Here is an 11,674-nt window from a genome sequence, read left to right on the forward strand (position 1 = left end):
TTTTTTCGCTGATACACGAAAATATGAGTGTAGAAAAGCGTACTCGTTGTGACTCGAACGATGCTTGAAGCGGTACCGAACTACTACAAACTGCACTAGGCTACTCTGTGAACAATTCGAACAGTATGTATGTACCTATTTGTAAAATTGTTTTATTTTAGGCTTCGAAATTCTGAATGCTACAATGTTCGTCTCTCTTGGAACAATGAAATCAAATCGTCTATTACGAAGTCATATATTTTTTAATTACCGACTTCATACAAAAGCTTCTAAAGATAGTTATGATTAATATTTGCGGTATAATAGAATGGGGTCTCAAGTAAAATATTCGATGTTTTTTACCCAAAAGAAAGGACTAAAGTGTTCTCTTTACTGATCTACGCCCACCAAAATATCTTTTCACGATTAATGAAGAGTGCTTAAGCACATAATTTGTCATCTATTCAAAGCATCGCGTTATTAATTAAACAAGTTTTCTAAAAGCTTCTAGGTCAATAACAATGGGATTTGAATTGCTAAAAGTAATAAATACGTACTTTGGTTACACTTTATAAAATTGAATTTCATTGTAACTGTGCACGAATACCTGAGTGCGGGTATAATCAATTAATTAATTACCTTAATGTGTGAGCCGCAGACACTGCAAATACCTGTAAGTCGATGTGATACTAATGAAAATCGATATTGACAAAGCCATTGACAAAAATGTTGAATTGTTTGATATGATAATACAACAAGATAAGAGAGACTAATACGTGGCGGGACTTCAAACAGATTTTTAGCATTCCTCTGTGAGTATTCGATACTCGTGTAATCGAACATTCAAATCGATGTGATTTCAAAAGGAACAAAGTGAAACAATTCCTTCGGATTTGTCACGATCCCTTCGGTATCCCTTCCCTAATTGCCAAACGGACGCACGCTTTGTCTTTTCTCTACTTTGTGTGAATATTTAAATACATTTCCGAAACTGTCAGGCAGATTTATCGTCTTCGAAAAATGTGTGTTTCTCAAAGGATTTTATATTATTATCGAATCCAATTTATTCGGAATCTGTTTGTAGTTATAATATAATGATTATTGGAAACATACATTCTATTACGCAGATATCCACCACCTATCGATTAAAATAATAAATAACGTGGGTGTGCCAACCATACTGTGTTGGTATAACGATAATAACTCCACAGTTACTGGAACCCATAACGTTATTTATGTTTTATTGCCGCCACATTCGGACAATATTACTCTAATAACAGCCAATCGGATACTTCTGCGAGAGTGTTGAGACAATTCAATCATTTTAGTAGACACTGGAGTTGAACAAATAACTAAAGAAAGTTTAAAATTAGACTGAGATTACAAGTAGTTTGCGTAAAAACGTATCTAATATCGTAAATCAAACAATTTTGAATGAAAAATGCTCTTAAAATAATACGTAAGAATTATCTTGAAAACTTATTATTGTAATGAAGGCCAGTTAGTACCTATCTCTTCTACAGAGAAGCAATAAATCATTGCGCCCAAACACATATTTTTGCGTAGTCTTGATATGAGACTAGCGATCTTAAGAGTGTTTTCTTTGAACGTCTCGACTGTTTCTAAAACCGTTCTCGTCTGGTCACGGTACGAAATTATCTGTCTGTGTTTTCTGTAAATAATCATTCAAGAATCATACTGAAAGACTAAACAACAACATGTCATATTGATTTGCTACAACGATTAAAATAAAATATACGATACTACTGCTATTTCCAAAGTATTTTCATGAAATAGTTTCATGTTTATTGCATACTTGATGGATTCCGTTTGTCTTGGAACATAATCTGAACTGAAAACAATTTTAAGAGTTAAACTACATGCAACCTTTAGGTGTAAACAATAAGACAGAGTTTTAAAATGTATTATTTAGTATTATAACAAGGGCATAGGTCCAGAATGCTGGACTTCTGTTTCAATAATAAATGGCTTGAGTCCCTAGGAGACATTGCCCGTCACTTTCAATACTCCGACTGTTCACTACAATCCCCGAGGGGCTTATTAAAGCCCGCTCCGAGATCGTCTTGAAACCTATAAAACGTTCACGTCTGGTTGAGAACTTTATACCCTTTTACTTCAACTGCCGCTCAAGTGGTTCCCGTGTTGTATTTCCAACTCTTTGCTTGCTTCTTCAAAACTACTTCACAAATGCATTTACTTTACCGAACAAAATCACGTGCAGTCGACACGTTCACTTTAATGTTCTTTAGTATTGTGTCCTGTGAATTTATGTTTAACCATATTGCGGATTTTGTAACCGTCGTCATGCTGCTCATGACTATGAGCTCTCATTGTGGCTTGAAACTAGACGAGCAACGTCTTCGAATTGCTATGCGAGAACCTAATTTAGTATGTCCCACGATAGTTAGCATGCAACACGTCTAAAGTATTATATCTATCTTCTTTCTATTTCAATTTACTTCTATATTTATCATTTACAAATTGCAAAAACAGAAAACAGATGACCATTAATTCCAGTCTCGATAGGTCTCTCAGTATCAATGTCAGGCTTACTAGCAAACTACAATCGAGCGCCGGAAGACAGCCTCATCAATGTGCTAACGAGATTTTCAACCGAGTTACCTATCTAGTTAGACTCAAACTCCACTACCATTAAAATTAAAACGTTATAAGTTTGTTATAGTTTCTAATTGATTGTGGATGGCTGGAAATTGCATATGGACGTACAACCTGGACTTTTTATGCAATTATAAGTACTAACTTAGTTACTTTTTATAACGAGACGGACTATATAGCAGCGTCTAACTTTTAAGAAGAAAGAGAAAATAGAGATCCAACCTTAATCCTAAGTAATAAAGTTTCGTTTACGACACAAGAAATTAACACAATTAGGAAGCTTTTCCACCAGAGGTGTGCTATACTACGTTGCTGTGGATGCGTTTGGCTTTCACCAATCATATTTATTAGTACACATAGCTTAGCACTGGTGGAAACGGACTCAGCTAAGCTATGATTTTTTTTATATGGAAAGATGTGTGCTGTGGATGGCTACCCTACTATCGATACATCGCATACTCAAGCGTATCTTCCTCGCACATCTACATAGATTAGTATCAGTGCCAACGGTTACATAGTTTCATAGCCTAGCTACTACATAGCATATACCTGGTGGAATAGCACTCTTACGGCATTATGGAACTCGTTTGATCTACTGTGACATCGAGCTGCAGAATTTTAGGTACTTTTATTAAGACATCGATGAGTGATAGTACTATAAAACGCAAATAAAATAAAATCGAACTATAAATCACTTTGTAAGATATCAACGGTTCATGCATATTTTAGTGGTATTCGTAGAACCTATTTTTCTGATTTCTTAGTAAGTAACTCTCTAGACATTTTTATGCCCGTAACCGATAAGTTTATTTAAGATAAAGATGTGCTGCTAATGGCATCTTAATGTTGAATGAGATAAATAGATGGATGGAATTAGAAAATGGGAGTTAAGTAGAGAGCAATTCTTCTTTTTTGTTTGTTGTATTAAAAACTGTTTGAAGAAGAGAAGATTTATACGTGACGTCACGTACTATATTTTCTGAAGGGGAGAAATAAAGACATTCACAATAGCAGTTACGTTTTCTTCAAAGAAACATAAATCAGAACATTGCTTCACGTTTGTGCTGAAATATCTAACACGCAAATCATGTGTTACGAGTCCTAACTGTCAACGTTAAGCAAAAGCAACAAAAAAGATGTTAGATGCAGTACATGAGCGATGACGTCATCACCGTTCAAGTAAGTAGAGGTCGAGGAAATGCCACGACGCCCCCGCTTTTCCTTACCATACTTTAAAATATTGATTACTGTTGGTAATTCAAGTAGTATTTACATGAAAATTTTATTATAGGTAGGTATTGTATTGTAAAGTCATTTACTTTTTAACTGGCTTAGATATGCCCATATATTTTTTTTATGGAATAGTGAGCAAACGAGCAGTCGGTTCACCTGATGGTAAACGATCAGCGCTTCCCATAGACACCCGAAATACCATCTGGTGTTAATAGTTATTCGAAGATTTGCTTTCAACACTTATCTGTCTATTGTTGATTTATTTTGTAGATAAAATTTATCTTGTATCGATGTTTTCTGTGTTTTTGGAGTTTAAATAAAACATTCTCAAGTCTAGCCTGATTTGTTCAAATTTAAGAGAAAACTGAGCGAAGATATCTATCTACCTCCAGCCATAACCTAATAAAAATTTCCAACGCTACACTGTTAACCGTTAACTTCGGATCCAAAATCCAATTACCCCAAAAGTTGCAGTAAGGAAAGTCAAATAAACGACGACGGTGTAGGTACTTCGCAGAATTCGTTTTTGAAATTCAAAATCTGTTCGTGCGCTTGATAATGAAATCCGTGACCAGGATCCTAAGGTGAACCGAACCTTTCAACTCACCTAAAAGAAAACATTGTTAAAAATGTATAATGTTATTAAAATAAGTAGTCTATAAAGAAATGTTACCCATTTTAGACGGAGCTGTACATGCACAGAATTTTAAACAGGTAGAAAATACTGCTAGAAATGATGTTTTTCAAGATTTCTGCAGGTAAGGTCAATGGTCAAGTGTACGTTAGGTGCTTTTTTCCAAATAAGTATACTAAAGCACCTATACTACAATGTATAACTTATTAAGATAACATCTACGTGCTTCTAAAATAATTCAACATCAACATCATCAGAGTGTGCCTAGCCTTTGTCAAATATGTACCTTTTTTGTTGATGGGGGAAACCTTCAAGAAGCGCTTAGCTTTTTGGGGAAAAAACTAGGGAGTATGGGATTTTTACCTCACTAAAACCTTCCCGGTGGACACCATCTGCATCTTAAAGAGGCATCGGGTGTCTAGACCTAGCCGTCAAATATGTACCTATCCTCTTAAAAATATTTATTCTAAAATAATACAACACTAGATTCCGTAACATAGATCTCATCAACTGCTCTATTAATATTATTAGTATCATTCTAATAAACTGCCACAATCCAATCACACTTAATAAAAATGGAAACACAAATAACTGGACTCGGCGAATGAAAGGAAAAAATGCTCAACTATTGGATATTCAGTGTGCCTAGAATGTGATGAGACCCTGCTGCGAAATCTCATTAGACGAGGTATAAAATAAGGCTGAGTCTATAATATAACGTTGCGTGTAGAGAATATTTAGATAGTTAGGCGTGATGATACCAGACTAATTCATGTGTCTAAGGAGATTTACCATAGGGCTTCCAAACTCATTTTCTAGGATCTCAGCAATTTAGGTTTTAAGTAGGTTTAATTTATGATCCCTGATAACGTAGGTCACGTAAAGACATTAAAAAAAACTTCAAACGAAAATTGATTCGGTTGATGCTGACGGTGGTGATTGACTGCTGGTTAATGTGTCGCAGGTTCGATTGCCGCACCGAAAAATAAACAAACTTGATATAGTAATTCAATCTGATTTATATAAAAATACTACTTTGACTGCACGCTTGGCGCGGTGGCTGGGCAACTGACTGCCACGCAACGTGTAGCGGGTTCGATTCCCGCACGGAGCAACTCTTTGTATGATCCACAAATTGTGGTTTCGGGGTTGGGTGTCATGTGTATGTGAATTTGTACGTTTGTAAACGCACCCACGATACAGGAGAAATATATAGAGTGGGGCAACGTTTTAAAAACTACGTATTTAGAACACGCTAATCTCGTAAAATGGAGTTGAATAAACACATTTAGATTTTAATTTTCTTGAGAGATGTTACCTAATCTTGTGTTATGACAGTTGGCTACATAACAGGGATAAAACAGTGGACACAGCTTCTATTCTCATCGAATTAATATAACAGCAACATATTGCTGGAACGTGGTACTTTTATGAGCTCAACCAACAGTGAAATTAGTCTAAAGCTTAATGAAATATCATTTTAATGTAGTCACCTACCTTTTTCAATTCACCTTTTTTTAAAGGGGGAAAATCATTCAATAACTTCTCCCGAAGGCGAGGCGAAAGGGAATTACAGACTCTTACCCACAAAAAGTCACCCCGTTCCTACTCTTGCTTTTCGAGTCACCTTAAATCTTAATCTATGAACTTAATCACAATATTTGAACAAATTCTCAGTATTGGCATGGAATGTAGAATCCTACCCGAAATATGGGAATAGAGGCACTTATCAGGTAGGTATATGGTAGAGCTGTTGTTATATTAAACAAGACCATCTTACTCGTCAGGCATAAAATCAGATTATAAACCCTCAAAGATACTTAAAATATCAAATACTAGCTTGATTAACAGCTACTTCCGCGCGATTGCACGGTGCACCCGCTCTGCTCGGCTCCTATTATACTATCTGACTATCCAACACAACAAGATCGAAAAGAAAATTCTAAAGATTAGCGCGTTTAAACAAACAACAAAACTCTTCATCTTTATTTATTAGTATAGATAATGTATCTATTAAAAAAACTAATTAAAAATACTAAACCAAAGTTCAACAATAAACATACTTAAACAAAAATAACTTAAACTTTTACTCATTAAGGTACAGTTAAAAAGTTTATATTAATGTAGTTTAGAGTCTCATTAAAGCTTTGTAACTAAGAATTTACTGCATCGTTACTGGTCTAATTTCACCTTCCGATACCCAAAAGCCGCCATTATTTTCAGTAACACCTGTACTTAAGAGCTCTGCCAAACAAAACTTGGCTTAATTGACCGGGAAAATATAAGCATAACTGAAAAATATTCCTTGAATACAGTCACAGGAAAGTGAACCTTAGGTACACTTCAATGGGAATTTCAAATAACTTATAGTTGGAGTAAATATGACCGCATTACTATTATTTTTTATTTGTTTGTGTATTGGCTGTTATTTCTGGATTTTTCACAAATTCATTAGTATGTATTAGTTGTGGCCCTAATAAACTTGTACTAGGTAGGAAAAGTTCATCATTTACAGTACTAGCTATAAATTAATTAGGCACAATTTCTTATTTACAAACAAATTTTTAATCTGTGGTTTAAAACATTCTAGTATCTATCTATCTATTTTTAAATATTCTTCGGTTTAATTTTTATGTATTTCTATTAAACACTACCATAGTTAACGCCTACTTTTATTTGGATTAAAAACATAACGCTAATATAAACTAGGATAGGACCAAATTCATAATTGCATTCAATCTGTCGTTGACATGAAATATTGACTTTCATGAGTGGTACAAAAAACGTGGACCAAACATACAGAACAAGCATACCTATGTACATATACATATAGGTATATCTGAAAGCTTGTAGTGTAAAATTTTACTGAAAAATATACTTAAAAAGAACATCGGGCATTTTTGTATGGGACACTTACCTACGGCGAACAAAAATAAAATTAGGTACGATGGATAGGCAATTAAATCTAGTTCACAATGGTATAGTTCCCATATCTGTGGGTCGTGGCAATAAGGAGAAATTGGACATTTAAAAAATATTTATAAATGTTTTTGGGCAATAATTGAAGAGGAAAAAGGGAATCAAAAATAATTAAAACAACATATTTTTCTCTTAACTTTTGGCGAAGGACTGCGATGATGATGACGAAGGACTGCGATGTAGTAAGATAAGCTAGCTACCTGCGCGAGCGCAACATAATACCAGTTTTAAGACTATGGGCGAGAGTGAGAACGAAATATGCACATCAACTTGACGGATTTAGTCTGATTGGGTTTATAAAAATACCACGGAGTGATATTTTAACTTACTGAGCGGTCGTTTAGTAATTAGGAAAAATAGTCAACTTAAAATATCATTTTCATTTTACTAATTATTTCCATTTTCCCATTATTGTGAATCAAAATAACTACACAATATTAAATATGATTGCAAACACTATCATTTAAAAATATTTTGGTTTATGTTCGCGACTTTTAAAAAATCGGGTAAAAAACGCCCGATGTCCTTTTCGGAATAACTACTTAAATCTTTTAATTTAAAAATCCCTACAAACATAATAAAATATCATTAATCAAAAAAAAACTCACCTCCAAAAAAAAACTCGTTGTAAAACAAAAAAAAAGTATATCAAAAAATATCACCGAAACAGCAATAAAAACGTCCACAAAATAAATTCACATTTCAGGAAAAGTTACGGGTGGTCGCGATGACAAAGTTACCGGACGGCAATCGACGGCGCGCGGTGAAACACCGCTGAAACGACTTGCCCTCGCGAGAGCTCGCTAGCGACTGGCTCGACACACCACATTCAGTATTTTCAGTCTACAGTCTATCTAGAAACAAAAACTTGAGCTCAGGATACTCGTTTGATCCAGTATCGTGCATAATTTTATCAACGGCTAAACCATCTTTATAAGTCTTCGTAAAAACTTTATTACCTTTAGATAATCGTTAATTATCCATATAACATGATAAGGTACTCCTCTTCAAACAGGTGTATAATTTTATCTAGACTCGAATACTTTGTTTACGTAAACATTACTATCATTATCTTTAATAAGTATTTATAATTGTAAATCATTATGTGGAGTGCATCGTATTACCCTCTCACACAGTTTCAGTAGTTTTACTTGAAAAACAGAAGATTTTGTAGACATGCAACTTACATACAATTTCTTATAACTTTATGGTGACGATTTAATTAATTACACCTTTAACTCTTCGGCGAAAAGAAAGATGATGGTGCCAATTTCTAAGGAGAACTTATATAGGTAGAGATCTTTATTTTTGCTGACGGTGGGAAACCTTCAAAAGTCGCCTAGCTTTTTAGGGATAAAAGAGTAACGAGTGTGGGATTTTACCTCACTAAAACCACCCCGGTGGCCACCCTCTGCACCGAGTCCTCTAAGTAGACCTGCTCTGAAGCCCCCGCGGTGCAACGCCTGTTACGGCACATTCCTAGTTAAAGGTTGCTTGCTGCCGCCTGCTTTTTGTCTACTCTTGATTATTCTAGTAAATTACTTCTGTATAAAAAAATAACTGAACCCGAGACTTTACTTGCAAACAATATTATATCAGTACCTATAGAAAAGTTCAAATGCATGGTGACCGACAATTATATCTCGTGCTCTATCAGGAATCATTATATTATGAGCCCGGTACAGTCCACTGGTGGACTCTTAGTCTTGTCTTTGTACGTATGTAAAAGGGATGCCAATGTCCACTTTTACAAAGCAGGATGGAGACACAGTTAAGTCAGTCAGCTATCAGATCACTGCTGGGATTTATAATACAGGTGTTCATGTATTGTATGTATTTTTTCTTCTGTATTTTTGCTTACGTGATCCTGAATAGTGCTTCAGTAACATCACACTCTTTGTGTGATCCACAAATTATTGTTTCGGGTTTGGGTGTGTATGTGAAGTTGTATGTTTGTAAAAACACTCATGATACAGGAGAAAATTCTAGTGTGTGGCTTATTTAAAAAAAAGTTAAATATGGAATGTTACATTCTAAGCCAACTGCTTAATTTTAGAAATTCAGACCATTTTTAAACGAACCAAGTACTTTGAACGTATGACACTCGGTATAATTGAAAAGGTTTGACGTTACGTTGTGTTATGTTCCAAAACCAGAACCAGAAATGAGAAACTCTTCATACTACATCTTCGTTAAGTAGGAACTCATACGAGACCACTTGAGTACGGACTTACGATAAATTTTAAGTAATTCCTGAATCCATTAGTGCAATCATCCGCTTGGTATCGTACAAGTAGGTACTCGTAGATATTATTGTATCGGTATTGCTTATTTCTACAAAAATACCTGACAGCAAATGAAAACACTATGTAGGGTTCTTCAAGAAGGAAGTAAATAGGGTCGGCAAAACGCACCTAGGTAATGCCCCAAATGTTGCAAGCGTTCATAGGACACGGTAACCATTTACCATCAGGTAGGCCGTGTGCTTTCTTGCCACCGTCGTGGTATAAAAAAAAACACTAGGTTGTGAAATCAATATTTTTCCAGCATTTTTTTGTATATCGAAATATCCACTTATCACAATGGTATAGTTTAGGCTAGTTATTAAAATTTTATGCGGCAGAATTTGTTTCCTACACCTTTGTGGCAGGGACGCTGGGGTGACTTTATTTATACCCGACTACGGCGAAGCCGAAAGGATTTATAGTCAGTAAGAATATGGCAGTCCCCTTCATTTTCCGCAGGTGAGAAGACAGGTAAAGGTGAATTTACACCATGCTATCAAACGAATGGAATTCAAATTTCGGCATTCTTAGTCAAGTACCTATAAACAAGGGTTTGGTTCATCATTTTATATCCTCTACATTGACTGCCAACAGTAAACTGTTGAAGGCAAATCCTTCGCTAACCCCGATCACTGGTGACCTACGCGAGTGGTTAACGTTAATCCACCTCACCAAGTCAAAATCAAAATACATAAATAAGGTACCTAAATACTTTACGTATCATAGAACTCATATAAACGCAAGTGCAGTCCTTATAAGATGTGAGGACTTCGAGCTCTCATCTCATGACTGTTGAGGCTAGTTCAAAGGTAGTGGCGAAGAGAGTACCTCATCAATACAGGATAGAATCGCATACAACTTGAATATATTTTCCTTATTCTCTAAGGAAAACCACCAAGTTATTACCTAAAGGAATAAACAGACAATAAATGACAAATAAACCTCTATTTAATTGTTGTATGACTTGTATGCTTATACAATTTTACCTAGCTTCGACCATTTAAATTTTTGCCTAATAAGACTCGCGGTACTTGTAAGTTGTAACCAAATAACTTTTCCTGAAATTCCTAATTTATAAAGCAAATTCCTTATTTTGTTTAAATTCCGAGTTTTCGGAAAATTACCGATACCTAATCAGAATTGAACATTCCCTAAATTAAAAGGTAATTTATTAAATCGAACGAAGTAGGTACAGTACGCGATACTCCTACGCCAATTAGTCAGACGGAGTGTGAAGTTAGCAGTTTAATTCCTCGAGGCTTACGGTTTACCCTTTCCGACGAATCCGACGATAACTTAAATAATTTCACATAGAAACTTATTAACAGGGTTAACAGACAAAGTTATACTCGATTTTATTTATTCTAACCTTTACCAGTAGCCCTGTTATTAACAGTTTAAGATTGCCCAGCTTTATTGATATCCAATTAATTTGTTTACAATTAAATATTGATCAAGTTGAACGTAAATAAGATATAAGTAAGGATAATAAACACAAAAGTTCGTGTGCAATATTTTTTGTTATCTACTTTCTTCTTATTCATAGGTACTAAAATGTTGAAAAACATACATATTTAAAAAATAAATAATAAGTAAGAACCTTTACAATAATTAATAGGTACACAACGTACTCAACACAACTAAATTGATAGCACAAACAATATGACCTGAATTAAGCATCTAGGTAAAGACTACGTAGAACGAACCTAGAACTTTAAAAAATATTTATACATATAATTTTAATGATATTTAAGTAGTATTCAGGCCCCAGAATCAATCAAAAAAATTTGCAAGCATTTAAAGTTAGATATTATTTAAAAAACAGTGTCAATGTGTATACATAGATGGCGCTGTAATAAGTTTGATCAGGTCTTGTAATCTGCGAATTTGCTAGGTAGCTATTCGCCGACAGATGGCGCAATTATAA

General features: G+C 34.8%; 1 protein-coding gene across 2 annotated transcripts in view; it reads right to left on the reverse strand.

Moving 5' to 3' along the window:
- The window catches only part of LOC118263309 (serine/threonine-protein phosphatase rdgC), a 72,106-nt gene extending 63,819 nt beyond the window's left edge, over positions 1 to 8,287 (reverse strand). Inside the window, exons 1-2 of one of the 2 annotated variants that reach the window (XM_035575219.2) lie at positions 8,071 to 8,287; positions 619 to 650 (exon numbers count right to left, since the gene is read on the reverse strand). The gene's annotated coding sequence lies outside the window, so the exon portion shown is untranslated. The remainder of the gene's footprint in view (positions 1 to 618; positions 651 to 8,070) is intronic. The other variant, XM_050705181.1, reaches the window with a different exon arrangement.
- Between the last annotated feature and the right edge of the window lie 3,387 nt (positions 8,288 to 11,674).

Source organism: Spodoptera frugiperda, chromosome 27 (assembly GCF_023101765.2).
Source record: "Spodoptera frugiperda isolate SF20-4 chromosome 27, AGI-APGP_CSIRO_Sfru_2.0, whole genome shotgun sequence".
In the NCBI taxonomy this organism is placed as follows: domain Eukaryota; kingdom Metazoa; phylum Arthropoda; class Insecta; order Lepidoptera; family Noctuidae; genus Spodoptera; species Spodoptera frugiperda.